Source organism: Rhipicephalus microplus, chromosome 3, assembly GCF_043290135.1.
Source record: "Rhipicephalus microplus isolate Deutch F79 chromosome 3, USDA_Rmic, whole genome shotgun sequence".
NCBI lineage: Eukaryota > Metazoa > Arthropoda > Arachnida > Ixodida > Ixodidae > Rhipicephalus > Rhipicephalus microplus.
Window position 1 is genome coordinate 81,012,048 of NC_134702.1, and position 19,254 is coordinate 81,031,301.

At 47.7% G+C, this 19,254-nt stretch overlaps 1 protein-coding gene across 2 annotated transcripts in view; it reads right to left on the reverse strand.

The window, feature by feature from the left end:
- Nucleotides 1-19,254, reverse strand: part of LOC142803801 (uncharacterized) — a 491,700-nt gene that overhangs the window by 155,886 nt on the left and 316,560 nt on the right. The window contains exon 1 of one of the 2 annotated variants that reach the window (XM_075889885.1): nt 5,312-5,743. The exons of the other annotated variant lie outside the window; for it this stretch is intronic. The gene's annotated coding sequence lies outside the window, so the exon portion shown is untranslated. Of the gene's footprint in view, nt 1-5,311; nt 5,744-19,254 lie in introns of those variants that run through there. 2 annotated transcript variants of the gene reach the window in all.

Below are 19,254 nucleotides of genomic sequence, written 5' to 3' on the forward strand. Positions count from 1 at the left end.
AATCAGATTTATCGTGTCACAGATGGTCCTGTATGTTCACTGATGCATGAAACATGCAAAGTAAATCGTGTTCATTTCTTGCTAACACGTTAACACTGCGGCTAGCACCACGGAACAAGGCAGCATTGGGAGCGCCTGCCTACTGATCATTCTTGAGAGGACGCTCCTGAATTCCGCTAGGCGGCAGGACAGTATATGAATATTGAGAATAATAATAATCATAATTACAGCATCTCCCACTAAATGGAACTATGTAGGGATGCGAAGCAGCGCTGGCGTTCACTTACGTTTCGATTTGCATGCTTCCATGTATGTTTAATTTGTGCGTGGAGTTATGTATACTTTGAGTACCATTTATGTTAACCCACCCCCTTCAATTTGTTTTGATTTATATGTGGGGTTTAACGTCCCAAATTCGCCATATGATTATGAGAGACACCGCAGGGAAGGGCTCCGGAAATTTCGACCACCTGGAGTTCTTTAATGCGCACCTAAATCTGAGCACATGGGCCTACAGCACTTCCGCCTTCATCGGAAATGCAGCCGCCGAAGCCGGGATTTGATCCCGCGACCTGCGGGTCAGCAGCCGAGTACCTTAGCCACTAGACCACCGCGGCGGGGCCCTGCAATTTGTGTACCATGCATCAGACACATTGCCTGACACAGGCCCCAGCATGGCATCTTGACATGGAAAAAAAACAGCATATCCACGGAGTGAATGATGATAAGTCGGCCGAAGCGTCCATCAGTCCGTGCGCCTTTCCGCTCGTCAGTTCGTTCTTCCTTTCGTCCGTCTATGCATGCGTCCATGCTTCCGACCGTCTATTCGGTTGTCTGGCAACGCGTCCATGCATACGTGCGTCCATCCACTCGGCCATCCGTTTGGCCGTTCACCCATGCGTCCATCGATGCGTCCGTCCCTGCATCCGTTCGTCCGCTCATATGTCCGTCCATGCATCCATCCGCGCGTCAAACAGACAGAGAGACGACGGACAGACGCGGCCAGCGGATGATTCACGGTTTGCCCATAAAACCCTCTGAAGCTTCGCCCCACTCATCATCATTCACTCCATGGATATGTTGTGAGGTGGCTACTGTATGCATGCATACACCCAGGTGACGACCAACCCACGCCATAAGGAGCTTCGCCACTAAAAACTAGAAAACAGACCACGTGTTTTTTCCCAGGCAAGGAATTCTAACATACCTACTGCTCTATCTAGAAAAATAAACTTGCTATGAAGCAGATCAATAGCATGTACGCAACGCATCTTTCTCCTTTTTTGTAATTTTAAATGCGAAGCATTTCTTAGCGAAATTCGGTGACTTTGATCGTATCTATCTTTCTATCTATCTATCTATCTATCTATCTAGCCGCGTACGCTTGGGTGTTCTCGTGGTCACCCCCTTAACCTGGCGTGAACTAAAATTAGAATAGGGGGGTAAGATGGTTTGACGATTATGACGCACTGGTCAATACAAGAATAATTCGCAAATCACGTTACGTACGTCGTCAAACACTTCCCGCCAGACAGTGGCACATACCCACGGGCGGCAATGTCCCGCTGGTATGCGGGTATGTGCCACAAGGAATTGGCAATTAATATCTACCCAGGAACGACGAGAACACACATGGGCAATTTTAACGCGCGAGCGTTAAGAAATACTCGACATCGGTAGCGTCAACCCAACGAATGCAAAGAATATTTACCAAGGTCCCAGCTGGAGTCGAACCCAAGCATTCTTTATGGCAATGAAACATTTTACCACAGAGCTACGCTAGGTCTCGGAACTGCTTTTCAAGGAGACGCTAATCTTGGTGACACGTCAATAGTGGTTGCAGTGTTGCCTACGAAATTTTATAAACATTACTTATTTGTTCCTTCGATACAGCCGTCACGTCGGGTTAACTTAAATTGTGGTTAGTTGCCATGCACTGAAGTAGATTTATGTAGCAGTGTCCAAGGCCAGCATCCTCGCGAGCATCAGCGCTTTTATCAGCTTCTGGTATTGCTAATACGAATCTTCTAGCCAGCATCATCGCGCCAGTGCAAACAACTGGTTATATAAACATCCGCAACTCTTCAACAGATTCTGTGCGTGCAACATTTCTGCTTATATTTAGCGTCTTTTCACGACGTGCGCTCGATAAAAATTTGCAGCACGGTCACCTTTCCTCCGCATGCTTCGCATAACGGTTATTTCCTGGTACGTGGGATCTGCCGAGTTTTTTTTTTATATCCTTGAATAATTTCTTGTCTCATTTGATCGCGTGATGCAATCCTTCTTCAGTAACGAACAACTATATTTTTACGAATGTCTAGTATAGCCCAGATAATAATGCCTGAAGATTATCAACACCCATGAGAAATTCTTGAGGACCTCATCAAGCACACCTGAACAGCTAAGAGCATTGGTTTTGGGGGTTTGCAAAAGCAGTTTCTCCCCTCACCACACTGGCCACAAGTGGCGAAGGCTAATACTCCGAAAGATCATGAGCTCGGAAATAGCAAACGAAGTGGACGGAGCAGCACCTTTGGTCGTAGAGCATCGGTGACATCTTTCGAAGGTTGTGAATTTGAATTTCTCTGCAGAAGTGCGGTACTTATGCATTTTATTGCTGTTTCAGTTTGTCATTTTTTATTACTCCATTGCTGATGAACTACTAGAAATGCTCCTATGCTTTTCACTGCTTAATGGCATGTTGCATTCACTTGGACACCTAAATAGCTGTGCCACAAGACTCTTCCGAAGGCCACGGTTTGTCCTGGCCTACAGGGGTGGCGCAAGCTTCCGTATGTCCTCCTAGGTGGCAGCACAGGCCGGCAGAAGAGCGACACCATCTGCTCCCTAGGCTGACCGATAGGTGAGGGTACACTTCACAGGTTACGATTGTAAGCGAACATTTGGACCTGCGTTTTTTTTGCTGCAAGCGCTGGTTCTTATCAACTTGTTTACCGCAAGCTACGAAAAGCAAGGCTCACTTGTTATATGTTGTCCTTTTAACGTACTGCTAGCATCGATCAACAGTTCCCGAGTAATAATAATCGACCACGTTCCCGATTTTGTATTGCGCTGGTACTTCAGTGACGCAGAACTTTTCATTTCTTGCTGCTAACATTACAGTGCCATTTGAGAAGCTTGAGCTAGATTCATACGCCAATCAGCTTGTGTCGCTATGAAGTCAAGTATACTTGACAGCGAAAGCTGTTATGAGATCACAACAAGGGTCACATGCGCTGTAGTTGCCTACCGTCACCGATGTACGTAGCCACTATCACACGAAATAAAAAAAACAATGACACCATGGATTTGAAACCTGGATCCCCGGCGCGCCAGCTCAGTATTCTACCATTGAGCCTTACCAGTGCTAAAACTTTTATTGCACGGCGGGCCTAGGCAGGCTTCTTGTCAGGAAAGGAATCTCGTTAATATGAGTAATAAAGTGATGAGTAATAAAGGAACAACGATGTGTCATACAATGCGAATAGCGTAATTTGTGGGTCGTCGATTGCACCAGCCAAACAAATTATTACAAAAGCCTTAGCCATCATTCTTCATCGTCGTCGTCCGCCATAGCGTGAAAAAATTGCGCAAATCTTATTCACGCGTGTAGCGGGCACTACGCTTCTCCAAAGAATGACGACGATTGCGCATGGTTAATGCTACCCTACTGCACAAAATTTATCACGATGTATGCCATGGTGGGTTTCCTGCAAGTGTTCTTGTAGCAGTTACCCAAATCATGTTTTTAAAAATTCTGTGTAAAAGCCATTCTTCCAGCTTTCGCAGTGACTGTGCTGCACGTTCCGCGCAGGCCTGGTGGTACTTTTTTTTATTAAGGAATGACGGATTATGCTCGAATGGGGAATAGGACTTGCGGACGCCTGACAACGCTTTCTAATATTTGTTCTAAAAAAATGAGGATATCTCGATTGTTGTGCCTGACTGCCAGAATCACCAGATATTTCAACCACCTCGATTCGCCAAGCGTGTTTCAAGTACAGCCTCAGTGCTAATGATCAGAGAAAATTTTGAAAGTGGCGGTGACAGATTGCTCGTATACTACAAAAAATCAGCGGGCATATAAAGGTCCCTGTTGTTTAGTAGACAATAACTACGTAATAGCTTTTTCTTAATGTTCCGATTACACATGTGTTATATAGAGACCATCATACTAACCTGCACAATGCATTATTGCTGCAACGTACTTGTCGCTTAAACACCTCACGGCTCGTTTATCGCGCTTGTCTTGTTTGTTCTATTGCTTTTTTATTCTAAAGCGTCGGTGCCTCTTTGCTTTTTTGAGTTCTTTGTTCGCGGCAGGACCGCAAAAGTTCACGTTAATTGGTTTCAAGAAATTTTAAGAAGTTGTTTGCTCAACTGAAACAGCACGTGCAAAGTTAGTAAATGCCCTTTTATTTACGCACGCAATATCTGATCAATTGATGTGCAGTTTTTTGGAATTTAATTTACTTTTTGTTCAATGCTGCTGCAGAACACGCCCCAAAGTATAGACAGGGCGACGGGATCGAAAAGGATTTAAACGCTTGTTTCTGACGTAAGAATAAATCGCACTGTAGGGTGACACCTCAATTACGCTTGAATATCTGCTCTCCATGTAATGCGAATTATATGCGCAAGCAATATATACTATGCAATAGAATCACCCCAAGGACAACTGCAAGGAATACCGCTGCATTTCGCAGATCAAAAGAGATTATAGTTCAAGGGACTCCCGAAAATATAAATTTTAATTTATAATTCTTTTTCAAAGACGCAAAAGTGCCCCTGTGCAGCGCGTGTCGCCATGGGGCGCAGATGCGCAAAATTGTTAAGGTAACTGACAACAGTAACGCCTGTTCATGTTGCGCAACTGTACCACACGAGGTATAGTACGTTCCTCGCTACTGCTTACGTAAGGATGTCTCATCGCCAGCAGCCTTACACGAAGAAGGGCCCTTTCGTTGTCTAATTTGCGAATAGTCGAAGTTACGATGAAGTAATGGCGATAAAATGATAAGATTTTTTTTTTGTTTACACCCGTGACCAGGCGCCGCAGCGACCGTTAGCCCAACTGCCAGGACGCTTTTCAGTTTGCCTAACACATTTCAGCAATGATTTTCAGAGGAGAAATAACGTTTGAAAGCATACATAGCTTTAGCTATAGTTTCTTGGTGGGGGTCGGATGAGTCTCATACAAAACGATAACAGAAGCAAACTTAAAATTCAAGACAACCCAGATTTAATAGTGGCAACTGCGGACACTTGTGTCTCTGGCTCGCGTGTAGAGGAGAGTGCGAAGACTTACCAGTGGGAGAGAGCGTCAGGTGTTTGGTAAATCCATCGTACACATGTTGGCGTTTTTTTTTTCTTTTCCCTCACGGACCGTCACCGCAGAGGTGGTAAATGGGCGCAATTGAGTGTTGACACATCGAGGAAGTGGCGGCAAAACAATCACAACGGAAATCACGGGATGCCGTCGCACAGCAGCAGCGGCACTGCGTTGTTATCCTGGAGCGCTCGCCCACCACGCGATTTCGCACGCAACGCTAAATACCTTCACAGAGAACAAAGTTCGGCGGGGACCCACCCGCGGCGGAAACTCGCGCTCCACAAACTCGCTAGGGGAGAAGCGCGCGCGCCCGCTCAGGGGTCCTGCCTAGTATGCGCGCTCCCGGGGCAGGAAATAGGTTCTGTCTTTGCTGCTGCTTTGGCCAAATCACGGGGAGCGGCCATCGATTTCGGCACAGGATCACGTGCTCTGCGTTCTGAGCGGACGTCGCGCTACAGAGCGCCATCTGGCGGGCGACGCTCGAAAGTTTCAGCGAGCTGATACCGGCCACGCGTCCAGCAAACTGCCGTCACCTACGCTCCTTTTCGCGTGGTATGGCGCGAAATTCACATTCCTTTTCGACGGTCTTTCTCGCGTTTCTAGGGTAGGAGGCAGTCTTAAACAACGGGCACGAGAGAAAAAACGTTTGCACCCTTACAGGGGCACTCATCAGCCTGTTTTCAAAGACGAGAGAGTGGCTTCCTCCTCGACTTCGCGACCCTTCCTACAGGCCATATCTACTGCTCGCCACTTATTTATTAAAACACATGTACAATGTAAGTTGTAAGATTTCAGCCCTACAAATATTTCGCGCTTGTCGGCCATTGCTGTCGCCGCTTGCGCAGTCGCAAGCACAAAAAAAAAATGAAGTGAAGCCTGTTGATGGCGCATATGGTCATGCGAGACCATGAAGAACGTGTCGGCGGCTGCATGGCAGAGAAGTGCAGGAGACAATTCACACCTGATATTTCACGCATGTGTAACAATCGAGAGTATGTACGTACTCTATAGACATCACGGGAATCACTCTTCATGCATATGTCACGAAGTGCACCAGAAAGGCCAGAAACGACAGGAGAGACTAACGCACCCCCTTTTTTTTTTATTAATTTCAGAGGCTGGTGACGCGCCCTGCCGACCATTCCCCCATCGCTCGTCAGTCACAAAACAAATAAAGATACTTTGGTCTTCTTGACGAATACATACCTGTGTGAACGCCATGCACTGTGCTATAGCGCAACTCACCCGAGTGAGCCAGCGCATTTCTTGCTCATTTATTGCCTCATTTCTCTCTCATCCTTCTACGCGCATTTCTCATTGCCCACTGGTGAAAATGACAAAAAGGACATGCTTCTCGTTAGCCTCCCTCTCTGTCTTGTGCCTTTCTCTCCGCCACGTAGTGAAATGACACTAATCACCGCCAAGAAATAATATAATCAAGTAATATGCTATAGACGTAAACGCGTATGAAGCACTGGATTCGTTAGTTCGTATTATGGCTCACAACCTTACCCCTATTATGTCAGAGTACATAATGTGAGTATTGTTCATCCGCCTGATCTTTTCAAATGTAACTACCCATCATCATCACTTTGATCTGAGCAGCAGGGCTCTGGCTGGAGAGACAACAAAGAAGAGGCTTGTGGCTTGAAGGTTACCTCACATAGCTGGAGGGGCTGTATGACTTCTCCGTCCTCTGGCTCTGATGCCTCTTGACACGGATGCGTTATTGTCGCCTTCTGCTAACGACGACCATAGGATGACCATGGCTGCAAATACCACCATCAATAGTGATCTCTCGGTGACGCAAAAAGATATCTTGGCGCTCCTTCGAAAATGCAGTGCTTCTTTTGGCATACACTACAAGCTTCTGTAGCGCACTGCCGTCGCAGTGCACCCTATTGAAACCAAACGCAATTGGATCATCTGCCATGGACCATACCGTTTATCTGCCATCTAGTGCAAAATCATCGAGAACAACGTCATGGACATGCTGAAATGAGGCACTACTCGGCCATCGTTCAGTTTTTGGTTGTCAGCTGTTCTGGGGGTTTGGAAGCAGGATGGCTCAGTACCATTTTGCGTTCATTATCTAGCACTCAATAAGATCACGCGCAAGGATGTTTGTTCGTTTCCGCGAATCTATGATGCCCTTGACTAACTCCTGGGAGCTGAATATTTCTCAAGTCTTAATCTGTGATCAGGCTATTGGCAAATACCTATGCATGACGTGGACAAGGACAAGACAGCCTTGGCAACACCCGATAATCTTTTTGAGTTCAAAGTAACGCCCTTCGGTTTATGCAAAGCTCCAGCAACATTTGAGCATGTGATAAATACAGTTCTTCGTGGCCTTCAGGGGGAAACCTGTTGGTGCTATCTGGATGATGTCATTTTCCTTCTACCTTCCATAAGCAACTTCAGCGACTGGACAAGGTTTTGGCGTTCATTTTCTACGCCGCGCTACAACTCAGAACAAAAAAAAAAGAAAGGCAGATCCCACGTACAGCAGAAAGCGATGATATGTGAAGCACGAATGAGGAAGGTTGATACGTCACTTTAAAATGAGCACTCCGTTATCACATGGACGAAATTTATGCCGCACATGACTTCCATGTCATCACATCAAGTTTGGACGTGATATTTACCTTTGCCGTCCATTCACGTCACACGATATCAAACTTGGTATATGTGGAGCTACCGGAATGGTCGCAAGCGCGCTATGAGCATAGCATGTAGTCATGTTTCACATGACACGCATGAAATAATTATGTTTGTACATGTCATTTACATTCGTCACCCATTCACGTCACGTAATTTTAAATTTTGTATATGTGCAGCTAGCGAAACGACCGCGAGTGCATCATGAGCGTGGCATGCATGTAGTCATCTTAATACATGACACTAATCGCACTATTATCAAGTTCGCACCAGTGACATACCTTCGTCATTCATTCCCGTGACGTAATACCGAATTTGGTATAAATGAAGCCAGGAAAATGGCCGTGAGTGCATCATAAGTGTCGCATGTAGCCACGTTCTGACATGCACGCATCTCATAATTGTCATGTTCGCACGAGACACATACCTTCGTCATCCATTCACGTGACGTAATACGAAATTTGGTATATGTAAATGTAGCCAAAAAGCCGCGAGTGCATCGTGAGCGTGGTATGTTGTCATGTTGTACATGACACGCCTCTCATAATTATCATGTTTGCACCAATCACATACCTTCGTCTTCAATTCACGTCACATGATAGTGAAAGGAAATAGTGAAACCGCCGCAAGCGCTCTATGAGCGTACCATGTAGTCATGTTTTAAATGACAAGCATGAAACAATTATCATGTTTGGACATGTCATTTACCTTCTCCATTCATTCAGGACGCATAGTACTAAATTTGGTATATGTGGCGAAATGACCTCGACTGCATCATGAGTGTGGCATGTAGCCATGTTGTTACATGACACGCATGACATGATTTCTATGTTAGGGTCTGTCGCTTGTGTTCGCCATGCAGTCATGTCATACGATACCATATTTGCAACATGTTATGTTGTTATGTAGCGAAATGCTCTCTATCTATCTATCTATCTATCTATTTATCTATCTGTCTATCTATCGAGCCGCCTACGACATTTAGCTTTCCCGGCCGCTTCGACAATGGTATGTATACCTAAACTGATGGTATGTATACCTAAACATGACTGTATAATAAAAATAAGTGATTTGTCATAACTTGAAAATCATAACATGTATGTCATGAATGTCGTGGTTTACATTTTATGGTTTTGCTGCTCTTGTGGTGGTTTCGTTAACATTACATATTGCAAAACTGTTAGGGCATGACATGACTGTACGGCACACATGAGTGAATGACGCTAATTTGAAAATCATGACACGCATGTCATGCAAATCAGATCTACACGCCACACTCATGATGCGCTCGCGGTCGTTTCGCTAGCTTCACGTATATAGAATTTGGTATTACGGGACCGAATGCATTGCGAACGTATATGACTAATGCAACTATGATAATCATGATATGCATGTCATGTAAGAGCATCACATGTCACGCTCATTATGCACTCGTGACCGTTTCACTAGCTTCACAGTACCAAGTTTGGTATTACGTGAAGTGAATGGACGACGAAAGTAAGTGACACGTCCAAACATGCTAATCATGACATGCGTCTCATGCAAAACATGACTACATGCAACACTTTTGGCGTCCTCGCGGCCGTTTCACTGGCTTCACATATACTGAATTTGCTATTAGGTGACGTGAATGGACGACGAACAAAAATGCCAGGCACAGACATGATAATGATGACATGAAAGTCATGCACGGCATAATTTACGTGCGCCTAGTAACGTTGTGCTGATTGTAAACTGACATATCAGCCTTCTTCATTCGAGCTTTGCATATCATCGATTTCCACTGCACGTGGGATCTGCGAATTTTTGTATGGATTACTATTGATTATTCGGACTATGCTTAATAAATGTTCTTAATCGCACGATGTTGAGCTTCGGCATTGGCGGTGGCATCGTCGACAACCCCCCCCCCCCCCATCTGCGCTTGTTCGCGCGCGTCTCCGCCCGAGATGTCTCAGCCCAGGAATTCACCCTCAAAATTGTCGGTTTTCTCCCCCTCTCTCGTATCACAAGGCCGATGTGGACAGCGTCTGCTAGTAAAAAAAAATCAGAGCATTTCTACGAGGTGACTGATGACGAATGGGCGAAGCAGACGGACGGACAGACGCAAGGACGGACTGACTGACGCATGCACGGACGGACGAACGGACGCATGGACGAATGAACATATGAACGCACGGACGGACTGGCGAACGCATCGCACCTCTCATGATCATCCACTCCGTGGATATGCTGTGACGATGTTTTTATTGACATGTACTGCAAGATTACTGACTACTACGCAGACTACGACGCTTGCGATGACACGGAACGCACGACCCACGGCGTAAAGGGCTTCGCCTCTGAAAACTAATTTTTTCGTTGCACAACCGTTCACTGGCACTGAATCGCGCATTCGGACTTCAAACAAGGGTGGCTTAACTTTAGCTTGACGTTGGAGGCAACGCATCCTCTTCTTTCAATAAACAAGAATAATGAAGACAGAATAACAATTAGGCATTCCCAAACCATACCAAATTACGCAATATACACGTGATAACCCCACCACTCTGCGATGTATTTACTCGAGTTACCCCCATGGGAAGCTGCGGGTGACCTTTTTTTTCGGCATGAGCTATGACTAATTTGTCTTGAGGAGACATGCAAGTTTATCGGCAAAGTATCCGAAGCATCTGTTCACTCCGTTTGGTTTAAGACAAAGCTTAACTTTCTCTTTGTAAAATCAGCTTCAAAAGGTGATTATGCGTTGCCGCTATAGCGAGCCAAGCAAGGATTTATTTAACAGCATGCTCACTGCCAGTGATAAAAAATGCACGACCACATGCTGGACAAAATTGCTGGACAAAATTGTCCAGCATGCTGGACTGGACAAAATTGCTGGACCACATGCTGGACAAAAAAATCCTGGAGTGGAAGCTCCCGCAAAGCTTTGCCAGCAGTAGTGAAGTGTTGCGAAGCGCGCCTCCGACGACGTTACGAAGGGCGCCACCAATTTCACCGCTGCAACCACTGTTTCGAAAGACGGCGACGCCAACACGGTCCCGAAGGCGCCACTGCTTTAAATTCCGCTGGGAAGGTCACCAGCCGTTTGGTAGCGTAGGTTTTTTAGCTCGCGACTGCTTCTGCGCAGAGCTGATAGACGAGCGGACGAGACGACGGTGAGTTAAACAAGGTTTATGTACAGCATATATACACAGGCATTACAAATTCGGCACTGGAGCCGACAGCTTAGCGACGCGAAGAGCCGAGCTCTCCTCTCTAACACATAGGTTTGCTCTCAAATAGGTCTGCTGCTCGCGACGCACCGCAGGGCTTCCTTTATATGCACCGGGTAGATTCTTTGAGTAACCAAATGTCCAACCAGAAGCGCCGCTGGTGGTGAGGTCAGAATCCTCCAATGGGGTCGCCGCTGGGCCGCGTCATTCTTTCTCATTGAATCTAGAGCCGCGTCGCAGCAGGTGGCTGCACTCAAGGACGAGTGACGTCGCCAGGCATTGCGTCAGACCCGCCAGACAGGAAGGCGCCGGTTGCTTGCTCGACGGGCTCGCTGGCTGAGATGACTCACTGTGCGTGCGCGGCAGAGAGGCACCGCCGCGTGTTAACGCCATTGAGTTGTTCACGTCAGGTGGGCTCGCGGGCTGGCCTTGACACAGATTGCCTTTTTCAGAGGCATGGACGTTCGCTGTGGACTCGCAGGCATAACAGTAGCCAGCTTTTGCCCTCCAAATATATCAGAAACATGCTCTTTTCTAGTCGTGCCCATTTAAACATCAAGTGACTTTTATTTGTCAGTCTAAAGGCTACGTTAATCATGAATTAAAAGATAGTTTTTTGTGATGAAATAATGCACAAAATGGGTATCGGAGACTTAATCTCCAATATAACTTGCTTTGAATTCGAGCCTTACTAGAGAAAACTAGTCACACAAGGTCGCACTTTGAGAACTATCTGAACTGAAAAGGTTGCCACGTTAAGCTCGTTGGGCGTGCGAGAAAACGCTCCTTCTCAAACACCAACAGCTCATCATACCCGTATTAGCATAGACTTTCATACAATAATACTTAGAGTGGTATCTGGCGCTGCGATCGTGTACCCCCTTGAGAATTATGGGAACTACAGGCTTCGGATTAGATAGGGTTGATTGATATGTGAGGTTTAACGTCCCAAAATCACCATATGATTATGAGAGACGCCGTAGTGGAGGGCTCCGGAAATTTTGACCACCTGGGGTTCTTTAACGTGCACCCAAATCTGAGCACACGGGCCTACAACATTTCCGCCTCCATCGGAAATGCAGCCGCCGCAGCCGGGATTCGAATCCGCGACCTGCAGGTCAGTAGCCGAGTACCTTTGCCACTAGACAACCGCGGCGGGGCGGATTAGATAGGATTAGCTAGTAATATCTCTACAGACCTTTGCTACAGCTTCAGTTTCGTTCTTCGCGGAGCGTGGTTAGTGAGGTGCGGTAAAACAGGCTGAAGTGCCTTTGTTGCTCGAAGAGGCTGACGACCACTAGATCTCCTGACTCGCTACAACGTTGGAGCTTTTCGAGCCGCATTTAACAGTTTAAACGAAGCGTCGTCCAATCACTGCTGCGCCTAAATTACAGTGTCAAGAAATATACTGCCTAGTGTGCTGAGCGCGGGCTAGATGGCCCCGCAACTGATAACAGCCGGCAGCGCCCGCATGGTGCGCTGCTGTGCGAGTGGGTGCATTGGCGTGCAATCCTGGCGCTCAGCAAGCGCTCCGAAGCTTGCAGGAGGCCGAGCCGCGCGAGGCCAACTATTATTTTCCTGCATTATTGGAGTGTTTTTAGATGCGGAGCATCTTATACTCGCGCCTTGTAGTGCGCCGCCCGCGCCGTCCGCGCCGTCCGCACCGCTTCTCGAACATTCGACAGCTGACGCGCGCGCATGCGCCGTCGCCCACTCTTCCACCATCTGTGCATCCCTTCCTCCTCTACACACCGCGCGCGCTTCACTCCTCCACCATCTGTGCACACTTCCTCCTCTACACACCGCGTTCGACATCTACAATTCTCCTGATTCTCCAGTGGACGCGCATGTGGCGTTGCGCTTCGAGAACATTCAACAGCTGACAGTGCATGCGCCGTCGTGCTGTATATATACTCAAGGTCGGCGCTCGCTCGCTCAGTTGCCGCTCGTCGGTTGGTTTGTACGGCGCGTCGACGTCCAAGGTCGCGGTGAAATGAATTCCAACGAATCCACAAACACAATGATCGACGTCCCTTCGACCAGCGCCGCCCTTTCGCATACGTGTGTACGTGTTCACTCATTTAACACCCCCTCCTACAACCACGTTAACCAATTTAGCCATCGACCCAAGTAAGTCGCAATTTAACACCCCATTTCACAACCACGTTAACGAATTTAGCCATCGACCCAAGTAAGTCGCACTTTAACACCCCGTTAACCAATTATATGGTCCGCATCCTCCTCAGTGTTCCCCCGAGGGAAGCTGCGGGCAATTTTTTTACATAATCCTTTATTGTATAAGAACTACTCGATTGCTTTCACAGTAGTGGCGCTTTGCAATAACAAATGAAGCTCATTTCGTGGCATACATTTCGCCATCCGCTACTGCCCGCAAAAAAAAAGACGCAGATCCCACGTAACTTTGGAATCAATGCTATGCAAGGTGACTCTTTTGTAATTTTTTGTTAAGTGAAACATCATAAAGTTGCGCTAAATATATGCAATAGATTAGATACTCAACACTGGAACCAGCATTGGCGTTTCACGAACATTTGGCTCTTCTTGCAAAGTATTTCGAAGACCCTAAGTTAAGGGGGGGATCGTGAGGGCACCCAGACGTAGGCGATTTCATAGATAGATAGATAGATAGATAGATAGATAGATAGATAGATAGATAGATAGATAGATAGACAGACAGACAGACGGGCGGATGGACGGACGGACGGATGGACAGACAGACGGACATACAGACAGATTCACGGATGGGTGGATGAACGGATAGACGGACGGGCAGACAGACAGACAGACAGACAGGCAGACAGACGGACGGACGGACGGACGGACGGATGGACAGATGGATGGACGGACACAGATTGACAGGCGGACGGACGGACAGACGGACAGATAGACGGACGGACAAATGGATGGACAGACAGACAGACGGACAGACAGACGGGCAGACAGACGGACGGATGGACGGATGGATAGACAGACAGACGGACAGACAGACAGACAGATAGACAGACGTATGAACGGATGGACGGACGGATAAACGGACAGACAGACAGACGGACGGACGGACGGACAGACAAACAGACGGACGGACAGGCAGACAGAAAGACGGACGGATGGATGGATGGACAGATAGACAGACGGACAGACGGACAGACAGATGGACGGATGGACAGACAGATGTACGGACAGACAGAGAGACCGGTGGACGGATAGACGGACAGACAGACGGATGGACGAATAGACGGACAGACAGAGAGACGGACGTATGGACAGACGCATGGACAGACAGACAGACGGAAGGACAGACGTATGCACAGACAGACAGACGGAAGGACGGATGGACGCGCGGAAAGACAGATGGACAGACGGATGAACAGACAGACAGACGGACGGACAGATGGGCAGACAGAGGGATGGACGGATAGACAGACAGATAGACAGACAGACAGACAGACAGACAGACGGACGGACGGCTGGACAGGCGGACGAACATACAGACAGACGGACGAATATACAGACAGACGGACGGATAGATAGATAGATAGATAGATAGATAGATAGATAGATAGATAGATAGATAGATAGATAGATAGATAGATAGATAGATAGATGCTCAAAGGGTTCAGTACGCAAATAAATTAATTTTAAAAACCATTGACAGTATAACCACTGGATTTATTTTTTAGAATGTGCTTTGTTCTTGAGAGCAAGAGTTGTCAAAGAGACCCTAAATCTTTTACCTCTTAGCCTGCGTGCCATTAGGATTCGAGTGAAAATAAAGAATGATAACATGCCAATGAATAATCTGACACTCACCGCATATAGTGCTCGAAACGTTGTTGGAAAGGGAGTCCGACGTTGACGTGGGAGAAAAACTGTGCGAATGAAATTTGAATGGGTATCTTAAATTTTTTAGATAAGTAATAATATTTGAAATTTTGCCTAAACGGCAATTTCATTCCCGACACCGTTCACCCTAATCCGAAAAGATAGTTCGATGCAGTCACTCGCAGAATGTTTTTCTCATGCGACAGCCTTCGGGTTCAGCCTTTTCACTGTCCTCTTGATCCTACTTTTCCATTCCGGAAACCGTTCTGCATCCGTTAGTGCGGGCAACAAGACACCTTTTCCTTGTTGGACCGATAACTTCTTTGACACAGCGGCACAATACACGTCCTTTCTTTGCATTGCCGCTTAGCTTTTAACATCTCAGGGTGTTGCAGTGTACATAAGGCGCCATCGAACTTCACAGTAAATCAGATGGCAGCTGTCACACACTGATTTTAAACGTGGCGAGGCCCCAGCAGCAACAGGACGAGAAGAATTTCGCGCGTTCGTGCACCCTTTTGACACGCAGCACCGCTTGTGGCATCTGAGTGCAGTCAATACACGCGCGGCCACCCTCTCTCGTACGGAATGCGGACGCTCAGCACAATATAGCAGTATATTTCTAGACACTGTACCTAGATGTATCATCTCATGCCAGTGCACGGTATTGCCCATAAAGTTTCCCAAAATTAACTAGAGGTGACTCTGGCGCTGCGATCGTTCAGCAACCATTTTTTCGTTCAGCGAGCGTTGGGCCGCAGTGCCATGAATTCAGTGAACGAGTACATGCCATGAACTCGAGGTGGTTAAAGGTGGAAAGCAGACAAGAAACGCAAGCCGTAAGGAAGTGTGCATGTGCCATCTCTCGTTTAGTCCTTGGAATGTCCGCTGGATGGTGGTGCTTCTATATGCGGAATATATGATGAAAAGATGTGAGATGTCGGTACTTGGAGTGTTTAGTGTCACAGAACGAGCGCTAAAAATGGGCACGCCGCCAAATTCTTGCGGTAACGCGCGGAAGAGACGCCAGGAGGTCAAAAGAAAAAAAAGACAAAAAAAGAAAACAAACATCCAAGGCTCCCCGGGCACGCGCTCTCCCCTTGGAAGCGTTGCTTCGCCGACGAACCTCCTCACCCCACATCGGCGGCCGAGATAGCCCGCGAAATGTTCTAGAACGAAAGGGGCGGGGTCATACCGAGTTGAGTCATCGGCCGCGGAGGGCATTCGACCGTCTCGCCCTCTCCCCAGCCTTCGCTGCGTATCGCGCCGACGAAATGACGAGAACCTTCTGGAATCTCGCGCGGAAGGTATTTAATCGAGCGGCCGAGACGAGAGAGGAGGAGAAGACGGAAGTTAGCGCCAGAGCGCGTAGGGATTCCGCCGTGTAGTCGGCGAAGGTTTTGTCCGTAGGGACAAAGCAGGAGAAGAAGAGGAATTCCACCTGAGGGGTGAAGGCTCGAGCTACAGGCAAGAGCGTGTGTCTACCGCTATCGAGCAAGGACGCGTGGCAACAGCTGCGTGTGTGAAGCCGACGCGTTTCCGGCGAAAAAGTTTGAAGCGTGGAGAGAGGCCAATTGAAGACGCGAGGTTTCCTGGAAGAGAAACTTCGAGGGCGCGGAACGACAACAACACTAGACTTTGAGTGAGTGATTCTCGGAAGAGTATCATCCAGACTTTTGTTCCAAGAACTTTGGACTGGATAGGTTTTCTATCTCCTTAGTCTTTAAGTGTCTTGGTTGTTCAATGCATGCGACTGCATTGTAGAGCGTATCGTTGTCTGTGTCCATTGTTTTGAGTGTGGCTGATTGTACTGTGTAGTACGTTATTTGATTGGTGACGTATTGTATGTAACTATTGTGGAGTATGCATTCTTGTGTATTGTTTTCGATCTGCCATTTTTGAGAATATAATATTTGTTTTGTTTATCAACTCTCGGCTCTGACTTATTCTTTGGGCCACAGCCGGCGTCCGCTGGCGCGCCAAAAAGGACCACTTCTAAATTGTCCACGGTTTCGTGGTGCGGTTCGGGGGGCCGATATTTTGGCCCTTGGAATTAGCCCGGCGATCGCCTCCCTAATTAACGGGACCGGTGTGACAATTATTCTGGCATCCGCGGCAGGACCTTTTGGTGCAAAGTGTGTCCAAAGTAGTGAGAAAGAGCCTCGAGTTGTTGATAGTGCTATCGGAACGATTTTGTGCCTTGTTCAGTGTTCTCGTTAACGAGTGCAGGGGAGTGTTCCGATAGACTGATTTAGGCAGATACTTTTTGCACGCGGCAAGGTTTTATTTGCGAGTTGCGAGACACCATAGATCTCGAAAAGTTAGTCGCTCTTGGTGACAAGATGGGTCTTTCTGGCGCCGAACTACGGAAGTGGGTAAGCCAGAAGGAGAAACAGGCGGTGGAGAGAGAGAGGTTGGCAGCTGAGAGAGCCAAGGAAGAAAAAGCAGCTGAGTTGGAGCGAGAGAGGTTGGCAGCTGAGAGGGCCAAGGAAGAAAAAGCCGCTGAGTTGGAGCGAGAGAGGTTGGCAGCTGAAAGGGCGAGGGAAGGAAGAGAAGCAAAGGAGCAACAGCTGAAAAAAGAAAGAGAGGCAAGGGAGCGACAGCTGAAAGAAGAAAGAGAGCTGCAATTGAAGTTGGAGCTGGAGAGAGAAAGACTGGCAGCTGAGAGGGCGAAAGAAGAAAGAGAGGAAAGGGAACGGCAGCGACAGCACGAGATAGAACTTGAGCGACTCCGTTTGCAACAGCTAAGTGAAACTCCCGTCCAACCTAGAGTTGAAAGCAGCGAACGGGAAGATCATGGCTTCCGCTTGAACCCAAGCAAGCTGCTCGTGGCGTTTGATGAAAGGAGGGACGACCTTGACGCGTACCTTCACCGATTTGAGACGATTGCGAGGAGCCAGAATTATCCGGAACATCAATGGGCAACTGCTTTGAGTACTTGCTTGAGTGGTGAAGCACTCTGTGTGTACGGTAGGCTGACACCGACCGATGCAGCCAACTATTCAAGGGTGAAAACTGCTTTGCTGAAGTGATTTAGATTTACTGCTGAAGGATTCCGGGACAGATTTCGGACAGGAAAGCCAGCTGATGGTGAGACGGCTGCGCAGTATGCCGCCCGACTTTGCCATTATTTCGACAGATAGATTGAACTTTCAGGGACAGCGCAGGAGTACGATGAGCTTAGAGAGCTCCTAATTAGAGAACAATTTCTTACTAGTTGCCACCCAAGCCTGTCGCTGTACTTGAAACAGAGGAAGGCTGACTCACTTGAAGACATGCTTGAATTGGCTGATCAATTCTTGGAAGCGCAAGGTGGCACTAATTTGGCCAGGGTCAAGAAGGAGTGTCCTGAAGATTCGAAGAAATTGGCTCCCGAAGAAAAGAAGCGTGCACCAGAGAGCATTACGCGATGTTTTCTGTGCAACCGAGTGGGTCATCGCGCGAAAAACTGTAGAACGATCTTTACGAGCCCTACGGCAGTAAAATGTTTCAAGTGCGGTCAGACTGGGCACAAAGCAGACGCTTGTCGGAACGGAATGAGTCAAACTCACCAGGTATCCTGTGTGCAAGTGGCACCGAAATCTGATAATAATGCCGCCACCGATGGATTCGTAGAGTTGAAGAATGGGGAGAAAATTCATATTGTGGGTGCTGTAATGTCAAAACAGCCAACCGGTGTTACGAAGAAAATGCCAACGCTGCCTGGAAAGTTTGCAGACAAGAAGATTACGGTTTTAAGAGACACCGGTAGCTTCACGGTTATCGTGCGGAGGAATTTGGTACGGGAAAGTGAGTTGACAGGCAGAACGAAACCGGTTTGCCTAATTGACCGTATGGTTCTGATGCTTCCTGAAGCAGAGATTGAGGTGGAAGCCCCGTACTTCAGCGGGAAGGTTCCCGCTCTATGAATGACGACCCCCCTTTACGACCTTGTCATCGGAAACATCGACTGGGCGCGAGGACCGAATGATGCGGAATGTTTGGGAGAAGACCCTAAGATAGAGCCCTCGCCAACCCAGCGACCGCGAGATACAGTGGAGGAGCATCCCGTGACGGATCTCACTAGAGCCCAAGGTGAAGCCGCGGCGCAAGAGACAGCGAATGAGAAGACGATCGTGTTGAATGAGTTCACGCGCTGGGCAGCTGGACGTACAACGGCACGACCCCAACTGACCGACAGTGTAAAGGAGACGGAGTCGG